This window comes from Podarcis tiliguerta (genome assembly GCF_965153285.1).
Source record: "Podarcis tiliguerta genome assembly, chromosome: 4".
NCBI lineage: Eukaryota > Metazoa > Chordata > Lepidosauria > Squamata > Lacertidae > Podarcis > Podarcis tiliguerta.
Genome location: NC_139537.1, coordinates 31069414 through 31093034, shown reverse-complemented (window position 1 = coordinate 31093034; position 23621 = coordinate 31069414). Strand labels below are relative to the sequence as shown.

General features: G+C 42.6%; 1 protein-coding gene across 45 annotated transcripts in view; it reads right to left on the bottom strand.

The window, feature by feature from the left end:
• ZBTB20 (zinc finger and BTB domain containing 20) overlaps positions 1-23621 on the bottom strand; it is a 500505-nt gene that overhangs the window by 168408 nt on the left and 308476 nt on the right. For all 45 annotated transcript variants that reach the window (XR_014510328.1, XR_014510329.1, XR_014510330.1 and 42 more), the window contains one exon: positions 20238-20357. The gene's annotated coding sequence lies outside the window, so the exon portion shown is untranslated. The remainder of the gene's footprint in view (positions 1-20237; positions 20358-23621) is intronic.

Sequence of the window (23621 nt, the reverse complement as noted above, 5' to 3'; positions counted from 1 at the left end):
CAAACTACTGCATGTTGCAAAGGATTCAAAATGGTGTTCTAAAGAGTACACTTGGTTAACTCTGGTGAGTCCTGTGGTACCTCATCATGGCTCCTCATGAATAGGCCAGAAAGCATCACAAAAAAGAATGATATTCTTGGGTAAATTGTCTTGCTTGGAAGCATGTACTGTATACAATTAATTATCTTCTCACTGAAGACCCCCTGAGTCTCCCCAAACACAGTTAAAAAGCCAATGCTCTTTCCATTGGAAACTGCAAGCTACAATGGTTCAGTCATTTAATATTGGGTAGGTCACTGGTGTAGTGTAACATATGCAGAGTTAGGTTTAGTCTAGGGAGACTCAGATTCAAATCCCCACTCAGACAGATACTAGATGTACGGTGATTGACCCAGATTTTTGAATGCAATATATAAACTAGGTGATAGGGCTTGCTCTAATAACAAAAGTGCTAGGTGAGAGAGGGGTACTGAAGCTGAGCGGCACTTCCTGCAGTTCCCCTCACACCAGAGTTTATCCCCCACCCTGCAGGCAGCCTGGGTTAGGGACTAGAGTTGAGAGGAGAGGCTGCAGGGAGATGGTTCAGAACCACTTACCCTTTCACTCCTTTTGCTTTAGAAATTGGGACTTCACCATAAATCTCAGTGGGAGACTCTCAGCTTAACCTACACTGAAAGACTGTTATGAGGGTAAAGTGTAAGATCACCCGTAGCTTCTTGGAGGAAAGACAGCATAACAAGAAATACAATTAATTAAATGAAGTCTGCCTAGCATTAGTGCATATGACAATCTGAACCTAGTGTAGTGGTTTGAGTCAAACATAAATGCAATCAGGTTTATCTTCTGTAGCAAATGACTCATAAAAATGACTCCTAAAAACAGAATTCAAGGCACCATCATGTCATCTCTTGCAATGATGATCCAAGTCCAGGTGAGAAAGAAAGAGGCCAGTCTGTTACTGTATCAATTGCTGGGTAGGCTTCATAGCCTTTGAACTGGCCACAAAGAAACTTGATATATTTAAGATATGTACATCAGAATCTCAGGCCTTCGTTAGGAGATAGTAGAAGCATTGCTGTGATTGTGAAGACTGCAAAAAAGTTGCTTAACCAGGATCATAAGGTAAACAAATGGCTCCCAAAAGCAGTGGTCCTCAACCTGGTGCCCTCCAGATGTAGCAAACAGATGGCTCCCTACAACAGCCGTCATCAGCTTGGTAGCCTCAAGATATTTTGGTCTTGGTTGCGCTGGTCGATGATCTCTGGTGGGCTAGAGACAAAGGTGAGAGATGTTTCCTAGTTCTGCTGGCTTTTGATACCACCGACCTTAACATCCTTCTGGACCATCTTGAGCGGCTGGGAGCTGGGGGCACTGTTATACAGTGGTTCTGCTCCTTCCTCCTGGGTTGTGTTCAGAAAGTGGTGTTGGGGGATGAGTGTTCAAACCCCTAGGCTCTCACTTGTGGGGTGCCTCAGGGTTCCGTCCTCTCCTCCATGCTTTTCAACATCTACATGAAGCCGCTGGGAGAGATCATCAGGCGGTTTGGACTGGGTGTTCATCAGTATGCAGATGATACCCAGCTTTACCTCTCTTTCAAATTAGAACCAGTGAAGGTGGTGAAGGTCCTGTGTGAGTGTCTGGAGGCGGTAGGAGGATGGATGGCGGCTAACAGATTGAGGTTAAATCCTGACAAGACAGAAGTACTGGTTTGGGGGGACAGGAGGTGGGCATGTATGGAGGACTCCCTGGTCCTGAATAGGGTAACTGTGCCCCTGAAGGACCAGGTGCGAAGCCTGGGAGTCATTTTGGACTCACAGCTGTCCATGGAGGCACAAGTCAATTCTGTATCCAGGGCAGCTGTTTACCAGCTCCATCTGGTACGCAGGCTGAGACCCTATCTGCCTGTGGAATGTCTCGACAGAGTAGTGCATGCTCTGGTTATCTCCTGCTTGGACTACTGCAATGTGCTCTATGTGGGGCTACCTTTGAAGGTGACCTGGAAACTACAACTAATCCAGAATGCGGCAGCTAGACTGGTGACTGGGAGCGGCCGCCGAGACCATATAACACCAGTCTTGAAAGACCTACAAACTACTGCATGTTGCAAAGGATTCAAAATGGTGTTCTAAAGAGTACACTTGGTTAACTCTGGTGAGTCCTGTGGTACCTCATCATGGCTCCTCATGAATAGGCCAGAAAGCATCACAAAAAAGAATGATATTCTTGGGTAAATTGTCTTGCTTGGAAGCATGTACTGTATACAATTAATTATCTTCTCACTGAAGACCCCCTGAGTCTCCCCAAACACAGTTAAAAAGCCAATGCTCTTTCCATTGGAAACTGCAAGCTACAATGGTTCAGTCATTTAATATTGGGTAGGTCACTGGTGTAGTGTAACATATGCAGAGTTAGGTTTAGTCTAGGGAGACTCAGATTCAAATCCCCACTCAGACAGATACTAGATGTACGGTGATTGACCCAGATTTTTGAATGCAATATATAAACTAGGTGATAGGGCTTGCTCTAATAACAAAAGTGCTAGGTGAGAGAGGGGTACTGAAGCTGAGCGGCACTTCCTGCAGTTCCCCTCACACCAGAGTTTATCCCCCACCCTGCAGGCAGCCTGGGTTAGGGACTAGAGTTGAGAGGAGAGGCTGCAGGGAGATGGTTCAGAACCACTTACCCTTTCACTCCTTTTGCTTTAGAAATTGGGACTTCACCATAAATCTCAGTGGGAGACTCTCAGCTTAACCTACACTGAAAGACTGTTATGAGGGTAAAGTGTAAGATCACCCGTAGCTTCTTGGAGGAAAGACAGCATAACAAGAAATACAATTAATTAAATGAAGTCTGCCTAGCATTAGTGCATATGACAATCTGAACCTAGTGTAGTGGTTTGAGTCAAACATAAATGCAATCAGGTTTATCTTCTGTAGCAAATGACTCATAAAAATGACTCCTAAAAACAGAATTCAAGGCACCATCATGTCATCTCTTGCAATGATGATCCAAGTCCAGGTGAGAAAGAAAGAGGCCAGTCTGTTACTGTATCAATTGCTGGGTAGGCTTCATAGCCTTTGAACTGGCCACAAAGAAACTTGATATATTTAAGATATGTACATCAGAATCTCAGGCCTTCGTTAGGAGATAGTAGAAGCATTGCTGTGATTGTGAAGACTGCAAAAAAGTTGCTTAACCAGGATCATAAGGTAAACAAATGGCTCCCAAAAGCAGTGGTCCTCAACCTGGTGCCCTCCAGATGTAGCAAACAGATGGCTCCCTACAACAGCCGTCATCAGCTTGGTAGCCTCAAGATATTTTGGTCTTGGTTGCGCTGGTCGATGATCTCTGGTGGGCTAGAGACAAAGGTGAGAGATGTTTCCTAGTTCTGCTGGCTTTTGATACCACCGACCTTAACATCCTTCTGGACCATCTTGAGGGGCTGGGAGCTGGGGGCACTGTTATACAGTGGTTCCGCTCCTTCCTCCTGGGTTGTGTTCAGAAAGTGGTGTTGGGGGATGAGTGTTCAAACCCCTGGGCTCTCACTTGTGGGGTGCCTCAGTGTTCTGTCCTCTCCCCCATGCTTTTCAACATCTACATGAAGCCGCTGGGAGAGATCATCAGGCGGTTTGGACTGGGTGTTCAGATGATACCCAGCTTTACCTCTCTTTCAAATTAGAACCAGTGAAGGTGGTGAAGGTCCTGTGTGAGTGTCTGGAGGCGGTAGGAGGATGGATGGCGGCTAACAGATTGAGGTTAAATCCTGACAAGACAGAAGTACTGGTTTGGGGGGACAGGAGGTGGGCATGTATGGAGGACTCCCTGGTCCTGAATGGGGTAACTGTGCCCCTGAAGGACCAGGTGCGAAGCCTGGGAGTCATTTTGGACTCTTGGCTGTACATTGGGGCACAGGTCAATTCTGTGTCCATGGCAGCTGTTTACCAGCTCCATCTGGTACGCAGGCTGAGACCCTACTTGCTCGTGGACTGTCTCGACAGAGTGGTGCATGCTCTAGTTATCTCCTGCTTGGACTACTGCAATGTGCTCTATGTGGGGCTACTTTTGAAGGTGACCTGGAAACTACAACTAATCCAGAATGCGGCAGCTAGACTGGTGACTGGGAACGGCCGCTGAAACCACTTAACACTGGTCTTGAAAGACCTACATTGGCTCCCAGTACGTTTTTGAGCACATTTCAAAGTGTTGGGCTGACCTTTAAAGCCCTAAACGGCTTCGGCCCAGTATGCCTGAAGGAGCGTCTCGACCCCCATCATTCTGCCCGGAAGCTGAGGTCCAGCGCCAAGGGCCTTCTGGCGGGTCTCCCTCACTGCGAGAAGTGAAGTTACAGGGAACCAGGCAGAGGGCCTTCTTGGTAGTGGCACTCACCTTGTGGAACACCCTCCCACCAGATGTCAAAGGAAAAAACAACTACCAGACATTTAGGATACATCTGAAGGCAGCCCTGTTTAGGGAAACTTTTAATATCTGAAGGACTATTGTATTTTAATATTTTGTTGGAAGCCACCCAGAGTGGCTGGGGAAATATAAATAAAAAATTGTTATTTATTATTATTATTATTATTATTATTATTTGGACTATAACTCCCATCTACCCCAGTCAATTCAGGTGCTGAGAGCTGTAGTCTAAAACATCTGGACGGCACCGGGTTGGTGAAAGCTGCCCTACAATTACTGTATGTATCTCTTGAGGTATATCCTCTACATTGTTCCTTTCCATTTCCCAGTTCAATTTTGACAGAAAAGAACTTGCCAGGTAATCTACTTGCCTCATTTTCCCCCCTTTCCAACTATTTGCATGTGTTGCAACTATTGAGAACTAGCAGCTTATCTGACATTTTTCAAGTGGTGTCTTATGACCAGCTCTTTCCCCCCACTTTCCCCTGCCATTCCATTATAGGCGGAAACATTCTTGTCCTGCTGGAAAACATTCAGTGCCAAGAAGGCCCATCTTTATGCTGATAACACTAAAATATAAAATAATGCCAACAGCTGGTGCTACAAATGGCTTTTAAAAACGATGTTCATTCACTAAATTCCTCTTGCTACTTTTGACATGAAACACGCAGTCTCTAATTATTCTGATCAAGACGGTGAAATACAAAAACAAACTTTAATTGTGTTTAACAGATATTTAATCAGGATTCACTGAACTACAGATTAAAGCTGAAATTCATAAACCATAATTACCCGATTGTCGCAATCTTTTTGGTCCACATTCTGCTTCCGTCTGGGCGTCTGGCACTTTGCCCTGAATTTCTTTTAGTGTCTTCTCAGCTTCGTTGCTGCTCATGTTTTTCCAGCAGATATTTAGCACAGATTACAAAATATCTGTTCCTGGCAACTTTATTAGCTTTTTTTTCTTGCAAAAAGTTTATTCCTTTTATCCCTACGTCAGAAATCCTGGATTAGGGATGTAGTAGCCTGCTGCAATCGTATCAACTATGAGATTGCCTTTGTCCTGCCACAAAGTCCTAATAGATGATCTCTCTCTCTCTCTCTCTCTCTCTTTCTCTCTCTCTCTCTCTCTCTCTCTCTCTCTCTCTGTGATGCAAGGCTTTTATATTAGCATTATACTGATGGCTCACTGCATCAGTGAAGTTAATTAGGGTTGCCAGTTTTTTAAATATCGTTCCTGATCCTCGGCCTTTATAACAGCATCCTAGTATGTAGAAGAAGATGAGAGAGGAAGACGAAGAAGAAATTAAGCTGCCACATTTTTTCCTCATCACTTCTATCTTCATGCCAGGAACTACTTCACCTGCTAAATTTATGCCTGGCACAGTAGTAAGGCAAGTTAAAAAGATGGCAAGCTTCATGTGACACCAAAACATTACAATATAAGAGAAACATATTATTCATTAAGTTGGACCATTTGACTCCAACATCTTGGAAAGTGTAAGAGGATAAATGGAGCAGGCAGGAAGTTTATCATTTTCTCATACTGGTCAACTGGAGGGCTGGGTGGTGGTGGTGGGGCTTCTTTTGTCTACTTCATCAGTTTCAGCCTCTTCCCACCACACTCTTCATCTTACTCCCTACTGCATTTGTGGGTTGCAGTTGTTTATTGGCCACCTGGCCCTCTTTTATCCTTTATATCGGGTTTTGGTTCCTGGCTCACTGTTGTTGTTTTTCTTCCTCCAGATAATACTTTGGTACTCGGACACCGCAATATTCATCTGGATAATCTGTTTGATTCTTCTGGTTCTCATTTTCTCTCATCTATCACTTCTTTTGATATGAAATCTCAGATTAATTTTGCTACCCTTTTGGTGTAGCTCATGTCTCACCTCAACTGAGTTCTGCTCTTGCCCTGAGCTGTGGTTTACTTTTTGCATTTGATGTCTCCAATCCTGTGCTAGGCTGGCTGAATGTCTTTGGAAGCAGACTAAGAAATGGATTGATTTATGTTAATTATAAATTTGTTCTTTCTTCTTTTTTTATCCACTCTTTCTTTTGTCAAGAAGCAGAACTATTCTTCTTTAACTTCTGGGAATCCTCATTGTTGTTGTTTTGTTTTTTCCTACTTTTAACTCACTCTTGAAGTCTGCTCCACTGTTTCTTCCTTCTTAACTCAGGATTTTGCCACGTTTTTTCGTATAAGATTCATATTATTTGTTCTGGTTTTGCAGCAGCTGTTACTCCTCTACTGGCTTTACATGCTACCACTCATTCTTTGACTTCTTCTTCAGCCCCTCTAGGTGGTGTCCCATTTGTTGTCCTCTCCCAATCCTTCTACTTGTCCCCTTGATTTGGTTCCAGCTTCTCACCTAACTACCGTTGCTCCTGTCATTATCTCTCCACTTTTAATATGTCTCTTTTGTCTGGCTCATTTCCACTAGTGCATACACATGCTACAGTTTCTCCTATTCATAAAAAAAACCTCTTGATCCCTCTTTTCTTTCTGATTATTGTCTCTTCTCTCTGCTGCCTTTTGTTTCTAAACTTTCGGAGTGTGTTGCCTGTTCTCATTGCTTCGATTTTACCCCTTCTAACTTTGCTCTGGAGCCTAAAAACTTTCACTCAGAGGTATGCTCCCCTGATTGAGACCCACTTGTTAGAAAGTGGACCTATAGTGCTGCCCATATAAGGGAGATATGAAAGAAGCTGGAGCAGCCTCAGTTCCCCACAGCTTCTGAACGGTTTTTTTAGAGATCATCAATGGTAGGTTAATCATCCATCTTGAATCTGAATTCAGCTGTTGTATATACAAAAGCTCATGCCCAAAAGCAAACAAAACAGCTAAGTGCTCCAGCACTCTTTGTCATTTTTATTTTACCTTCATGACTCCAGACAAAGCTTGCAATATTCACTCTCAATCAGTTATGAATCAATGACTCTTATTATGCAAAATAGGGTTCTCCTTTTATTAAAAGTTATACATATAGAAGATAAAAATATTTTGGTTAGTGCATTCCCATCAGAATTATGTAGTCCAGATGCCTCACTCTCCTCCATCCCCACAAGAAAGGTAAAATCACACTAGAAATGCAAACAAACATAAATGAACCAAGGAGGTAATAGAACAAACCCTCCGTTTGACCTCTTTTTCAAAGAGTAAAACTACTAACCCACATGCATCTTCCAGGGAATATGCCCTATTGAATTCAGTGGCACTAGAGATGTGCAGCCCTAGTGCCATATATCCAGCACACAACACCTGCCGTCAACAGAACGAGGCTAGCGATTTCTCAAACGCTCCTTTTGGGCCGGGAAAATAATGGGTATGACTTCCAGCCACCCACAACCCAAATACCCTAAAGTGCACTCTTACTAAGTCCTGTATTTGGTGTTCAGTTTTACACCTTGGTGACTTTTAATGAAATGCATTTTTAAAAAATATATCCTTCCAAAATCATTTCTTTCCAGTTTGATACGTTTAAGTTCTATTCATACAGCTTCAAGGCTTTTACCTCCACATTTAAACAGTGATAAAGAAATTGCTATACAGTGTGAGTGTTATTCTTCATTCAGACTGTTCCTCTGAAAACAGTTCACAGGCCTTTGAGATGCAAAAACGTATAAGTCTAATGTAGCCAAGGTCCCCACTTGCTGCACTGCTAAAATCTATTTAGCAGATTCTTCTTGGAAAAATCTGTCCCCAGACTTGAAGCTTAGTGATTTTAAGTGTTTTATGTTAATGATAACGGTTAGTGCTGAGAACAGATGTACCTGGCTGTGGTGCGATCGACTCGATTAGGCTTTTAGGAGTGCTATATTCATATTGGCTTAAAATTTTATGTCAATTTTCAAGGTGTGATGACTGTACTGGGTGTACTCAGTGTTTTTCTCTGATGTGTGATACATCATTTATGTGTGCATTTTCACAATCTGGGAATTTCTGCACAAACAATTGAGTATATTTTCCCTACTGAGTTGCTTACTCAAAACTTCATTCAGCACTTGTATTCTCCCCCTCTATGAAAACTACATTGTTTATCAATGTACAAGTATATGTGAATATTTATTTACAACTACCTGTAAAATATGTTTTACTTCAGTATCAGCTTCAATATCAGTATGTATGGAGAAGTGGGGGGGAAAGCATTCTTCAGTATATCATAGGCAGAGTATGGTGTACAATGTGAGATACTTTTTTCTATGTGATAGCAATTTGGGGTATTATGCATGAGTGCATTTTCCCAATGAATAATGATCATAGCGTTAGTACTGTCAGTGAAAGATACTTCACTGCCTGTCTCTAAGTTAACTCTGCATTTGGAAAAATGCCTTTGTTTCAATAAAGAAAATGACACCTTTGCTTCATTTATATAGCCAAACGATGTGAGCCATATACATGAAGGGGCTATCAGCAGGCTTAGGGTAATCCCATACTGCCTCTGGGCAAAATGAGATGGTGGATAACTGAGCTCTCACTAACAGTGTGCTTTGCAGTGCACTGAGCTGCTCTGTAAGGGGAAAAATGTGTTTTAAAGTGGGGAGAAGGGGCAGAAGATTTGGGGTCCAAAGCAAAAGACCTGGAGATCTGTAGACCCTGAGAAACCCTGAGAACAACAGCTCTGCATGTTCTCTAAAAGGAGATGTATTATTTCTGGCCTGTGACCATAATAAATCAATTCAACAATAATATAAGGAAATGTATATTAAGCACCTGTATCTACAGACAGTGCACCTCCCTACTTTGGAAGAGCCACAGAAGCATAGGAAGGAAAACTTCTGGAGAATACTCAGAGCAGCCCTAAATATACAATACCACTTGGAGGAATTATAGCATAGCATTCAACAGGCTGGAGAAATCTTGCAAGACTGAACTCTCAAAAAGCAATTGGCATCTCAGCCTTCAGCCTTTTCAGATTTACCGTATTTTTCGTCCCATAGGACGCTCCGTCCCATAGGACGCACCTAGTTTTTTGGGGGGGAAATAAAGGAAAAAAATTTTTCCTTTATTTTCCCCCCAAAAAGCAGGTCGGGGAAACCTAACCAGGTCGAGGAACAGCGGGATGGCGGCGATGCGCCTTCCTGCTGTCCCCCCAGCTTGTGGGGCTGGCAGATGTCTGCCTGGCGCGAGGGGCGCTCTGCTTCAGGGCACCTCTCGCGCCGGGCGGCAGGCTGCTATCCGCAGCGTGGGGAGCGCTGCTGGGAGCTCCTGGAGGGCTCCCGACGCTGCGGATGTCTGCCTGGCGAGAGGGGCGCTCTGCTTCAGGGCGCCCCTCGCGCCAGGCTGCAGGCTGCTATCCGCAGCGTGGGGAGCGCTGCTGGGACCTCCTGCAGCATTCCCCATGCTGCGGATGTCTGCCTGGCGAGAGGGGCGCTCTGCTTCAGGGCGCCCCTAGCGCCAGGCTGCAGGCTGCTATCCGCAGCATGGGGAGCGCTGCTGGGACCTCCTGCAGCGTTCCCCATGCTGCGGATGTCTGCCTGGCGAGAGGGGCGCTCTGCTTCAGGGCGCCCCTCGCGCCAGGCGGCAGGCTGCTATCCGCAGCGTGGGGAGCGCTGCTGGGACCTCCTGCAGCGTTCCCCATGCTGCGGATGTCTGCCCGGCACATGGGGCGCTCTGCTTCAGGGCGCCCCTCGCGCCAGGCTGCAGGCTGCTATCCGCAGCGTGGGGAGTGCTGCTGGGACCTCCTGCAGCGTTCCCCATGCTGCGGATGTCTGCCTGGCGAGAGGGGCGCTCTGCTTCAGGGCGCCCCTCGCGCCAGGCTGCAGGCTGCTATCCGCAGCGTGGGGAGCGCTGCTGGGACCTCCTGCAGCGTTCCCCATGCTGCGGATGTCTGCCTGGCGAGAGGGGCGCTCTGCTTCAGGGCACCCCTCGCACCAGGCTGCAGGCTGCTATCCGCAGCGTGGGGAGCGCTGCTGGGACCTCCTGCAGCGTTCCCCATGCTGCGGATGTCTGCCTGGCGAGAAGGGCGCTCTGCTTCAGGGCGCCCCTCGCGCCAGGCTGCTATCCGCAGCGTGGGGAGCGCTGCTGGGACCTCCTGGAGGGCTCCCGACGCTGCGGATGTCTTCCTGAAGCCTGGAGAGCGAGTGGGGTCGGTGCGCACCGACCCCTCTCGCTCTCCAAGCTTCAGCGAAAGCCTGCATTCGCCCTATAGGACGCACCCAGATTTCCCCTTCATTTTTGGAGGGGGAAAAGTGCATCTTATAGGGCGAAAAATACGGTAATCAAATCCTTTCACAGTGGCTATAAGTTCGCACAACTATTCATGGATCTCCAAAACACAACTGGGGATGTCAAAAGGACATGACTTATGGTACTCATGTGACAAAACAGCAAGGAATTATTAGCACATCAGCCATAAGTAGTCATTTGACTTTGGGTAATTTTTGACACCATAAACATAATACTCATTTATATAATCCCTAGGAACTCATCTAGTTGCTAATTCAGAAATATAAATGTAGATGTTCATTAAAACCATACATGGCAAGCATGGAGACATTGTATACAGTCTGAATAAACTTAAGTAACATGTAGTGTAATCCTTTGCATGTTTCTCAGAAGTAAGTCCTACTATGCTTAATGGGACTTATTTCCAGCTAGGTATGTATAGGATTGTAGCTTTAAGCAAGAGAGATCTTGCAGGGTTAAAACCCAGGACCATTTAAACAACTATAGTATGAAAAAGCTGGAAACAATATAAAACACATGGGACCACGAAAGACAAGTAAATTACTGTGTTGATCTGAGAAGAGGAACTGAAGGTGTCACTTCAGCTCCAATCAAAAGACTTGGCTTTAGGCCAGAACATCACAGGTTCAGCTTTCATGCCATCATTAAGGCTTGTCCCCAGGATTCAGTATAGCATTAAAAACAGCATCTTCTGGATTTGAAACAATGGCTGATTCTCTCTCTCTCTCTCCCATCCTAAAATTAATAAAATGGATGTGGGTGCTAACTTTCCAACATATTCTTTAGGGCAAAAAAACAATCCAGTGAAACAGGCATTTTTACATTAATTTATCATTATTTTTGTTGGACTCTATACAAAAAAAGTAGTATGAAAACCACCCCAAATGTGATAGCCTGAAGCTGAATCAGGAAATGTGATGAAGCTATGCATGAAATGTAGCAAAATCTTGAGACTGCAGACAGACTGAAACAATCATTCAGTTAATAAATAATCTGTGCTGCTAAAATAAAAGAAACAAAGAGAGAAATGTACAACTGTTTTCCCCCCCCCCTGCTTATGTGTGCAGTGAACCTCCGAATGCATGATCCTTCTTACTGATAAATTTGACATAGAGGAGCCGTCTTCTGCACCCCTTTTCCTTCCAACTTTCATTTGGAAACAAAAGGATTAGACCAGGAGGCAAGGAACAGAAACATTGCCACTTAGATCTGACACTACGCTATAATGGCTGCCTTGTGGTCTTGAAACTTCAGTACAGCCTTCTGGTATAGGGACAATGGCCCTTCTAATACAGCTTCCTGCTCTCACAGTAGCCACGCCTATGAGATCCTGCAAGTAGGACCCGAGTGCTAGAACACCCTACCATCCTGTAGTTTTGATCAGCTGGTATTCAGAAGCATACTGCTTTCAACCATGAGGCCAGGATGTGGCTGTGAGACCATTAATTTGGGGAGTGGGAAACATGAGCATATCATGCATGCCTTTTGCCAGTCTTCACTGGTTCCCAGTCTATTTTCACAGCTTGAGGCCAGGGTACCTCCATATGTACGGTACCTACCTACTCAGATCTTAAAAACCCCAGGGAAGCTTCCAGGTAGAGCTCTTCTCTTCCCTATGTCTTTACTCTGTCATGGTTTTAAGCTTTAAGCTTCAGGGCGAGTCTGCATTGGGAGTACTTCAGAGATGTTTCACAAAAAAAACCCCCGTCTTACTACACAGATGGGGGCGGTGGAGGGCTTTCCTTTTCTGTAAGATACTCTGTAAATTTCATTAGCCCAGAATAAAAAGAGCTTTAATAAATACTAGAACTAAATTATTGGTAGCGTTTCCCAAGCCACACTTCACCTTATAGGAAAGAAGTAAAAATACCCAGTAGTAGTTAACAAGCTTCATTTAGGAGTCTCTCCATTTGACCACAACTATTGGTGCCTGGCGTGCTCTGGTCCATGGGGTCATGAAGAGTCGGACACGACTAAACGACTAAACAACAACAACAATTAGGCATGAGGTGCTTCCCTTTTAAAATACAGTGGTACCTCAGGTTAAGAACTTAATTCATTCTGGAGGTCCGTTCTTAACCTGAAACCATTCTTAACCTGAGGTACCACTTTAGCTAATGGGGCCTCCTGCTGCCGCTGCGCCACCACCACGCGATTTCTGTTCTCATCCTGAAGCAAAGTTCTTAACCCGAGGTAATATTTCTGGGTTAGCGGAGTCTATAACTTGAAGCGTCTGTAACCTGAAGCGTCTGTAACCCGAGGTACCACTGTAGTCTGTATTTCATGATGGTAGTTGATGGAATAAATACAAACATTTTCAATGACTTCAGATCTTGGGACCAAATGTACTCCTATGTTACATGCACACTCAACATTAAAACATCAGGGTAGACTCATGTCAAGGTGGCAGATTTAATGTCAAACACTGATGCTTCCAAATGTAGGAAATAATAGGGATGGAATAATGGATTCCCCCCCCCCCGCCTCAGTTTGCAGTGCTTAGATGTATTATGAAGAAAATTCCATGCCCTAAAATTTTTATTTTACTCAAAATGCAAATGGCCACATTACTGCAACTTTATGCACGAATTTTGCACTTGCACAGGCCCACATTAATCAGACTAGGCTCTCAAAGCCACAGCCTTGATAGGCACAGACTCAGAAATGGATTATTTTAACTGCTTACTCTCCACAAAAAATGGTATTTCCTTTATTTGACTAGAACTGCACATATAATTTACAGAAAAATGACTTGGCTCTTGAGTTTTCAGTTTTCCATGCTTCCACAACAGTCTGTGATTTTTTTAAAAGTCCTAATGTGAATTCATCTGCATTTGAGTATTCATTTCTCCTAATATAAACAAATTTGTATGCCATCTTGCCTAATATAAACAATTTAATGAGAAATTTTCCGTAACAGAATCTGTTTTGTATGTTATTTTCACTTAATATATATATATATACATACACATTTCTGGTTGGAGAACTACACTGCAAAATGTGGAAAATCACAAATTTCAATGGATATCTGTCTTTCAATTCATGTATTGTTTCAGGAAGTGTAAATTGGGTAGAGCTGTATTAAAATGCAAGCCAAGCCAAATTTCTCACACATCCCTACAACCTCGATAACAAATTCTGAAGTAAAACTGCATGGTTCTGAGAAAGAACCCCCCCCCCCAAAAAAAAATATTATGATCCAGTCAGAACCCTTAAAACATTTTCTCAACTGATCTCCCACATGGCTCATAAATACTGATCCATAGCTCTGTCAAGCCAAGAAGAGTTTGCTAGTCACTAATCTGACATTATCAGTGAATGCTACAGTATTACCAGTAATAGAAATATTATTAAATGAAAAATCTAAGTGCGAGATTTGGAATTTTTAAAAGCAAATACTTTAGAATCTATTTTTAAAAAATCATTTATAAGCTGTCTTTCTGTTCAAAGTCCCCCAGGATGGTTAACAAATCAAAAGTTAAAAAATAGAACAATAAAAAAGAAGGAACAACTGCCAACCCCCCTCCCCTGCAAAACACACACACATCAAAATCGCCTGATAAAATAGTATAGTCTTGACCAGGCTTCCTCAACCTCAGCCCTCCAGATGCTTTGAGACTACACTATACTATTTTATCAGGCGATGGTTGATGTGTGTGTGTCTTGACTGTCTGGCCCAAGGCCTGCATATGGTGGATGGACAATCCTTCAAGGGAGCACCATGGGAAGGGGGGGGGGACGATCCAAATCAAATCACTGCCAACCACAATGATGAGGGTGGCAAGATCTGAAACATTAGATTACCTCAACAAGTGGAGAGGGTCATTTGTTTATCTTGTGGCCATCATATTTAGCTGCAGCATGGATAGAAGTGGCCTGAGCCAACATAGTCTTTGCACAGGATTCAGTACAGTGGTACCTTAGTTCTCAAACGCCCCAAACCCGGAAGTTGAACGTCTCATGCGGCTGTCGGCTATTGTTTCCGGGGCGCCTGCTCCAATCAGAAGCTGCACCTTGGTTTTGGAACATTTCGGAAGTCAAATGACTTCCGGAATGGATTAAGTTTGGCGCTTTTGTTTTTGCTGTTTATTTTGCGTTTTTGTTTTTGAGGCTTTTTCGGTTAAATTGTTTTTGTGACTGTGTGGAACCCAGTTCAGCTACTGATTGATTGATTGTGACTGTGGAAATGGATAAAAGCCCCCCCATCCAAACAATGACTATCATCAATGAAAGTAAGAGAAAAAATGTAATTTTAATTTTACCATCTACAATACTGTCTTATTTATTTTATAGTACAGTACATTGATTACTGCTTTCATTTTATGGATCAATGGTCTTGTTAGATAGTTAAATTCATGTGAAATTGCTGCTTTAGGGGTTGTTTTTATAAGTCTGGAACGGATTAATCAGTTTTGCATTACTTTCTATGGGAAGGTGCACCTTGGTTTTGGAACGCTTTGATTTCGGAACGGACTTCCGGAATGGATTAAGTTTGAGAACCCAGGTACCACTGTATTTCTCAGATGTTGGTAGGTGGTGGGCAGAAGGGGACAAGATACGAGTAAAATAGGCCTCTTCTATAACATCTTAATAGTAGGGTAAGCAGAGCCGCTGCAGAAGTTGTAAAAGGTGCAGAACTGCTACCAGTAAATGGGAAATAGAGTCCAACTCCCTCCAACTTCATTCTCATTGCCCTGCTACACAGATGTTGTGCCCACTCTTCTGTTCATTGAACCTTTGTTCATGATGTTATGGGATACTGCAGCTGCTGTATGCTGATTTGCTCTTGTGCCATGCATCAGAACAGGGCCATTATACTGTTTCATTTCAGTTAGAAAGGAATTTCTGATTCTCTTCCTCCATCAACTCTCTTTGCAATAAAAACAACAACGAAGCAGCTATTTTTTTATTTGAATAAACAGTTCTTATTAGTGGTTCAGATATGGATGAAATATATTGCTACAGCCATGTTTGTTATGTATGATTTACACTGTTTAACGGCATATCATCTTATGATGTTCTTAATTTTGTTATGCTTGGGGGGAAGGGTTGTTTAGTTTCAAGCATTTAGTCATGGATGCTTGTATTTTGAACTTTGAAAAAATTAATACAAAGGAAATTAAAAAAAAGAAAAAGAAAGTATTTTCAAAATGATGTGGAAATCAAATCTATCCCACAGTAATTTGATTTGCAGGAAATGGAGAGAAAAGCATTGCAAAACAGAATGCCTTGAAGTGCATTGTAATTACTTACATGTGCAAACACCATTGTCTTAGGCATACAGTTAATAACAACAGCAATAATAATTCTATGCCCTTATATAGGGACATTCATTCAAGGAGCTTGAGGCTCTTGGCAAACATTCATTAATTAAGCCTCAAAATGTACATGGAGAGGTAGAGAGGTAATATCCCCTTTTGCAGTTGAAATGCCAAGGAACTGCAGACCAGGACTCAGGGATACACTGGAGTTAATGTCTAGCACAGATGAGTTCAGCTGCAAAGTACAGAGTTGGAAAAGGCTTGCCCTCTACTGAGGAGTATGTTCATGTTGCAGAATTTGCTGCTGCACACCCTGAAAAGCTGCAGTGTGACTGAGTAATCTGGTATTTACTGCAAGCAATGAAAGTTTCAGTCATTACTAATGTTTGGAGCATAAAGGAAAGCAGCAACAACCACAAGAACTCCACCACAAAACCATGTGAAACAAACCTCAGACTAAAAAATAAAGGCAAAACTTGTATAATGGCAGATTAATTTTGCTATTAGTGTTTTTGAAATGTGAAGCTCTCAGCCATTTTCATAGGCTGTGAATGGGTGCTAAAATATTTCAGACAGCTCCAGCAAAATGACTTAATCTAATCATGTGTTCATTCTCAGAGCCAAAAAGAGAGAGCTTTATATTTTACTCCTTATCTTTGCCCCTTAAGCCAATTCTTCTTCTTTGTCTCTTATATTCCACTGTACTCTTGTTTACAACACCAGAAGCAGCACTCTAGATTCTATAAAGATAAGAATCCTGTTTTGCAACCAAGTAAGTAAAAATGCTACGCTTACAAATAAATTGTTCACAGTAACCAAATTTCCTTATATTTATGTATTCTACACAAATAATTCAGCTTCCAAGAGTCAGTTTTCCAAAGCATCAGAGAGCAGAGAATAGTAGCCATGGAAAACAGAGATACAGGACTGGTTCACATGGAACATAAACTATGGTTTTGTCATCTTCATGCATGTGTTCTCCCTCCTCCCATGTTATGCATCAATAATTTATTGCATGATGTGATTTGCTACCCACTTTCCTTGTTTGGACAAAATAGAGTTTGCTCTTGCACTTGAAACAGCAAAACACTGTTTCAGTGTTTGAAATGAGTTTCCAATTCTGGTTGGGAGGAAAAGTGCAAGTTTCTCCATCCCACAAACACACAAGAAGAGGCTCATAAGGGTGAGGTGTGGGGCAGTCACTTGCAAAACTTGCTTGCCCTGTGTGATGTCAGCATTCAAGCCCATGCTCCTTTAGGGTGGGTCGATCTGCTCCCATCTGTGAAGGCAGGGCCTGGTCCTAGGTTACAAGACTGTACCCTTCTGTTCAGATTCCTGTTCATCTGCTGCCACCTCCAGTTCTGCCTCCCCACCCCCACAGCTGCTCCAAGCTCTCTGTGAGGCTTTCCACTTTGCAGGAAAGTTGGGAGAGCGGAAACTGGCACTGATTTCCCCCCTTCATAAGTGGGTGAAGTCAGAGCTGAAAAGGGAGATCACCCCTCCTGCAACCAAAATTCCTACTATTCAGTCCCCCCACCATTTCTTCTTCTTCCTCCTGTGTCAGAGGCTACCAATCTAAACCCAATCCCAAATGAACTCATGGACACCAACCGTATTTTACTCCAAACTGAATAGGATACAGGAGCACATGAGTGATGAAAATGGAGAGGGACAGAAGGGAATCTGCAAGTCTCTGGCTTAGACCCAATAGCCAAACCATGGTGTGAGACGCCGTGACCATTCTTAGTTGGAGTGCACCTGGCATGAGAAGATGGGGTGCAGCAGTGGGGTCTTAAAAGTGTGAACAAAAGCCACTGCAGACCCTTGCCTTGGGCTCAAAGGATGATTTTGGTAGGCTGCATCCATCCAGTAAGCTCAAAAAAGTCCAGGTTCTCAAAATAACAGTAGGCCTTAAGAGATGTCCCCCTGCCCAAGCCATTAAGGAAACTTCTACTAGGCTGAATGGGGGAATGACTTTGCCTCACAGATGTGTAAGGACTCATGTGCTCAAAGCCAATAATTTATAGGTCCATTAAGTTGTGAGGGGGCAGGCTAAATATCATTGGGTGAAAAAATAGGGCTTGAGACTGCATACTGTGAGACACGTCTCCTGTCCTGAGGCCATATTTTGTCTCCCTTTGGGCCTCAACATGAAGACAGAACACACAGAATCACAGAATTCATCATGCCCAACCCCTTGCTGATGCAGGAAACTTATTACAGTGGTACCTCGGAAGTCGAACGGAATCCGTTCCGAAAGTCCATTCGACTTCCAAAATGTTCGGAAACCAAGGCACAGCTTCTGACTGGCTGCAAGAAGCTCCTGCAGCCAATTGGAAGCCACATCGGACGTTTGGGTTCCAAAGAATGTTTGCAAACTGGACCCCCTGCCCCCTACACAAAAGTTTTCTGGCATGCCTCAGGGTCCCTTGTCAGTATACTAACTCATTCTAGCATTTGCCCTTCAGCATAATGACCCTGGTGTCTGACTCCCCTTCTCCAGGGGATGAGGCAGGGAATTCAGAGTGGGAGAGGAAAGTTTCTTCAGGAAATGAAGAGGCTTCTCTCACAGAAGGTAGAGCTACCTAATGGGATACAGCTGCAGTTTCTATTTACGGTTCAGACTATGGATGACTGCTGTTAGATTAACACTGGAATTTTGCCTTTAAAGAGATTCCAGAATGAGTCCTGCACACGGATGTCTAGGGTGCCCCTAAAGCCTTGCCTCTAAGGCCATCATTCAAAACAGAACATCCACAGATGTTTGTGCTCTCTGTATTTTGACACTAGTCATCAATGTTTTGCTAACACAGAAGATTATTGCCCATTAGTACTGCATTAAGCTGGAGACTGGATACAGGATTTGATCTGGCAGCAGGCTTCTGTGTAATTCACAACATTATTTAAAACTGGTTCAGGTATGGGAAACCACCTAAAAGCTACAGAGGTAATGAATAATTGCTTTATGTTTTCAGTATTTTACCCTGTAACGATAAAACTGATACAAAAATCACACACTGCAGGGAAGTGGGAACTGTACAAAGAGAAAGAGTATAGATAATCACTGGTAGATCAGAGTTTATAGAGGAAAAGAATGCAGGAGCACATTAAATTTACCATAAACAAGGAGTTTCATACCACATCAGTGACTGCTACTATAATTCATTTGTCATATAAATTATGTCCATTGGGAAGTCTCATAAAATTAATTAGGGCAGAGACAGGGGAAAAACAAATCAAAAACTTCTCAGAGCTGCAACAAATACAGGTTCTAGACAGAACAGCATCAACAAGATCAGTCAAAATACTTATTCAATTCCCATGAGGCTAACATCCTCGTACAAAGAATTTTCCTGGCCTTATCAACTTGAAGGAAATTATACTGGTTGCTCTCAAGGACACAGTAATATTGAAATTTCAAAATTGAAAGCAACACAGCCTTATATGAATTACAAATTGAATGTATAAAAAAAAAAAATCCATGAAATGCAGTTGGTTAGCTTATATGTTTAATAGAGCAAAGCAGACTTATCACCTTTATTTCAGGCCACTGCCCAACCCTTGCTATGCCCTCACCACCACTGCCCAGTATTTCTCAAGCTCCACTTCTAACCTAGACTATGTTGGCCCAGCAAAACTGTTATATACACTAGTTTCTGGTTGGAGAACATACTCTTACTTCTGTATATTGTCAACCATCTCACTCTTACTCCTTACTGAATCTGACATTAACTATGTGCAGGTGCATTAGCTCATTATACTTTCTATGTTATCCTTGCCTCTTTTGTCTCCTGCTCCCACGTCCATGTTATCTCCCTCACTGCTAAAATGCACTTTGAAGGCAAAGGACCTGCTTTTTTGTTTTGTTTTTTGCTTGTGTTACTCTGTACACCTCGGGAGTCATAGCTCTTAAACCAGTGCATCCTCAGTATTTCTAGTAATTGCTCTTGTTAGAGCTCTGCCATATTTCAGTCTGTCTTGCAGCATCCCAGAAATTAGTCTTTTTAAAACAGACTCTGAATGACACGCCAGATCTCATAAGGTGATTGCGTGAAGCTGACAAATGTCAATGGCAGAATAGTCTCATTCTGCCAAACCCTTTTTGTTCCTGATTTAATCTCAGTTTGAACCCATCTCTCTTCAGGTGAACAGCTATTACATTTTGATGTGGACCTGAGGTTTAGGGTGCTAAGAGGTTCTGAAGGTATACAAATGTCAGCTATTCATCTATCTCCAACTGGATATGGTAAAAAATGAGTTGCCAAAAGGATTTTCTGCTGTGAATCAACAGGTGGTTTGGCAGCAAGACTAATGCTTGCTTGCAGCTTTTCACTTTTAGTTCCAGAAAAGGTGGGTGGGGGGAACAATACCTCTTAAATGCAGCATTTCAAGCCAACTGTATGGAAAAGAAGGTTTCATTCCAGCCAACTCGCCCTGTCTCTTGCAACATGGAACGAAATATTCCAGCTGATGCTGCTCTCCTCTTCAAGCTACAAGGGTACAGATTTGGAAACAAAGAGAAAACAAAAGAGAAAGGAAGAACATTATGGAATACAATTTGCTTTGCATAAATTATAAATATGGCGTAAAATAGCTACATGGGGTGAAACACAGCAAATTTATTTCACCACTGCCATATAGAATTTATATTCCTCATAGGTATTTATCAGTATTTCTAACTGGCATACAATAGGAAGGAGAAACATTGTAGATCCCACATCAAATACACAACATTTAATTTGTTCTAGATTAAATACAAAACACTTTAAAAAACAGTGTTATAAAAGACGTAAAGGAAATCCATAGGCATATGGACAAATCTATGCAACAAAAAATGTACAAAGAGAAACAAAATAACGAAAAATTACTTGGTACATGAAAACAATTTGTTGAAATGCCATGAAATTTATCATGTCTCTTATAGAGTGGTTGCTATGCCCTTCTACTCAGAGCTTAATCTAATATTGGGGGAAACTTGTATTTGAAGATCTGTAGTACATATTAACCTTTTCAGAAATCTTTTCACTATTTTGAAAGCCCCCCCCCCCAAAAAAAAATTATGTGGCCATTTAAAATTATCCAAACAATGCTAATGTCTATTTTACATTATATAAAGAAAATTATTTAACATTCTCAGAATGCACCTAATTTTATCCTTCAGACTAATGATGTGTTCTTAAAATAAATGTTAAATCTCTTAAGAAACTTCAGTGGAAACCCTTTGGGAAAATCCAACCACATATGCCTATCACACCTCATAGGAGCTAACAGCTGTTAATATAGCAACTACATACAAAACAAATTCCACAGAATGGGCTTGAAGATCTTCCAATGTCTGAAGGGTCTTTTACATTTCAGACAATTTTTGTATCTATCTAACTATAACCAGATAGGCATATGACTTGAAAAAGGCAAGTAGAGTCAGGCCATCCATGAACTGGTCAGCTGCAACTCCTAGGTCATGATGAGAAAGGAACAACCTTGGAGCCCAATCTAGATGATAGATAAAACGCATGACTACAGAGGTGCAGCCGGGGTTGACAGAACACATAGGAAGGGACATCCATTGATGTCCTTAATGAGGGAGCAAGGCTGATCTTGCTGCCGTCCTCGGGAAATGAGAGGGGATTAATTTGTTTTAGAATCTTTGATGGTTAAGCGCTTCTCAGTTTTGGATTGACAAAAGTGTCACACAGCTTCACATACGTTGACCTCTTTATATAAGTCAGAGGGGTGAACCTCAAGACTCGGCCTGTCTATCTGGCCCTTGGAACCATTCCCAGCCAACTTCCCTCATGAGCCACTTGCACTCCAAGTGTTTTTGCCTATCTGGAATGCATCCTTGAATTCTAATAATACCGCTTGCTTTACTGGATAAATGACAGAGAAGGACGTATCAGTGTGTGTATAAACTAGTCTGCTGTACAAAGGTAGAAGTTATATGAGCTGCCCCACCCACCCTTCTCTCTGGCACGTGGTTGCCCAGAAGGTAATGCAGTTCTTAGGCTGAAAAGGGTTATGTACCATGGATGAAAGTGAAAACCCCACTGGAATTCTGAAGTAAGTGGGGAAGTGGCAGTGATGCTGCTATGCTTGACCTCCTCACAATGAAAAATTTTAGGCCACTGGATTTCTCCCACTATATCTGTAGAAAAGCTTTACCACATTTTGTTTTGATAGGTTAAGAAGATTAGAAGTCAGGAATTATGTTCCTACATCACCAGATGTAAGAAACTGCTATTAGGTTTATCAGAACAATGCTAGAACAGCTAACAGAAAAGTTATTATCTTTTGTAACGCAACCATTTGAGGCCCATATTAGGGCATATTCAAAACTCTTTGAACAGCCCTGGACAAGATACTATAACATCAGTAGACATAGACTGGGATACAAAGAATACCTGGGACATTAATCTGATGTTCACATGTGTGGTTGAGTCCCAAACAGATTTTTTTTAAAAAGTAATAATGGACTTGCTTTTTTAAAAAACTGTTTTGCATAATCAAGCCCATATCATATATGGTGCACCATCAGAGGTTGATACAAATCAGAATTGCAATGTAATTTTTTTTAAAGCAGCTTCGAGAATAAAAAGTAGAAATCTGGAGCGCAGAAACGGTAGTATGAGGTTGTGCTAACACCCGCCCCCTATTGTACATTGCCTGCCCAATCTGTTTTCCTTCCTCTTGCAGCAGGAAATGTGGAACCTGAGGCCCTTCAGATGTTGCTGGATGCTGACTTCCATCAACCCCTTCCAGCATGGCCAATTGTCAGGAATTATGAGAGCGATGGTCCAGGAATAACTGGAGGGACGCAGATTCATCACTAGCATCAAGAAGGTTTAAAATGAGTATTTACTTGCGTTCTGGACATCATATGTAGAAAGCTCTCTCTCTCTCTCTCTCTCTCTCTCTCTCTCACACACACACACACACACAGAGAGAGAGAGAGAGAGAGAGAGAGAATCAATTCAGCAACATAATACATGCTCTTGCCCACTCCAGACTGTCATCAGGTACTGGGCCTCCTGTATGATACAACTGGCTTGAACCTCTCTTTAAACACAATGTAGTACAGTACTGTGGAAACAAGAGGCTTACCAGAGCTATGTTGTTAAATAAACGGTGCATAGCATCATTGCTACTATCCTGTTTGATAACAGACCCTTTGTAGGGTAGATATTTAGTTGAAATACTTGAACTCCATCAGATAAATAACAGACCAAAAGACAGAAAGGAAACTGAAGGCAGGGAGGTGAAGCTATCATCTGAGTGTTTTGTTTCTAAGTGTTGCCAGTCATAAAAGGACTTGACGTGCTAATATCTGTTCATTCAGACACTTACAGACATGCTAAGAGCATGACGGCTCGCAGGCACTGCCTTTAAGTGCTGTTACTGAGGCCCCCAAATATTGACAGAGTGCCAGACTCTAAGAAACTATTGATGTACGCAGCCGACCTCTGCTCCAGACACCTATCAGACAGAATCTTTAAATGTCACAGATTAATGAATTTTCATGAAACTCTGTGGGTGGGTGTATGTGGGTGTGCACGTGCATGTGCATGTGTGTTTGATAGTAGGAAAGAAAAATTCAAAATAATCCCCCCTGAATCCTTACTCAAGTGGTCTTTATCATTTTGCAAAACTTTGACCCAAACTCAATATTTTTATTAAGGTGATACAGACTGAGAATGTTTGTGTGTGGGGTGTGTGTGTGTTAGGGGAGGAGAAGTACCTCTGGTGGGGCACACACT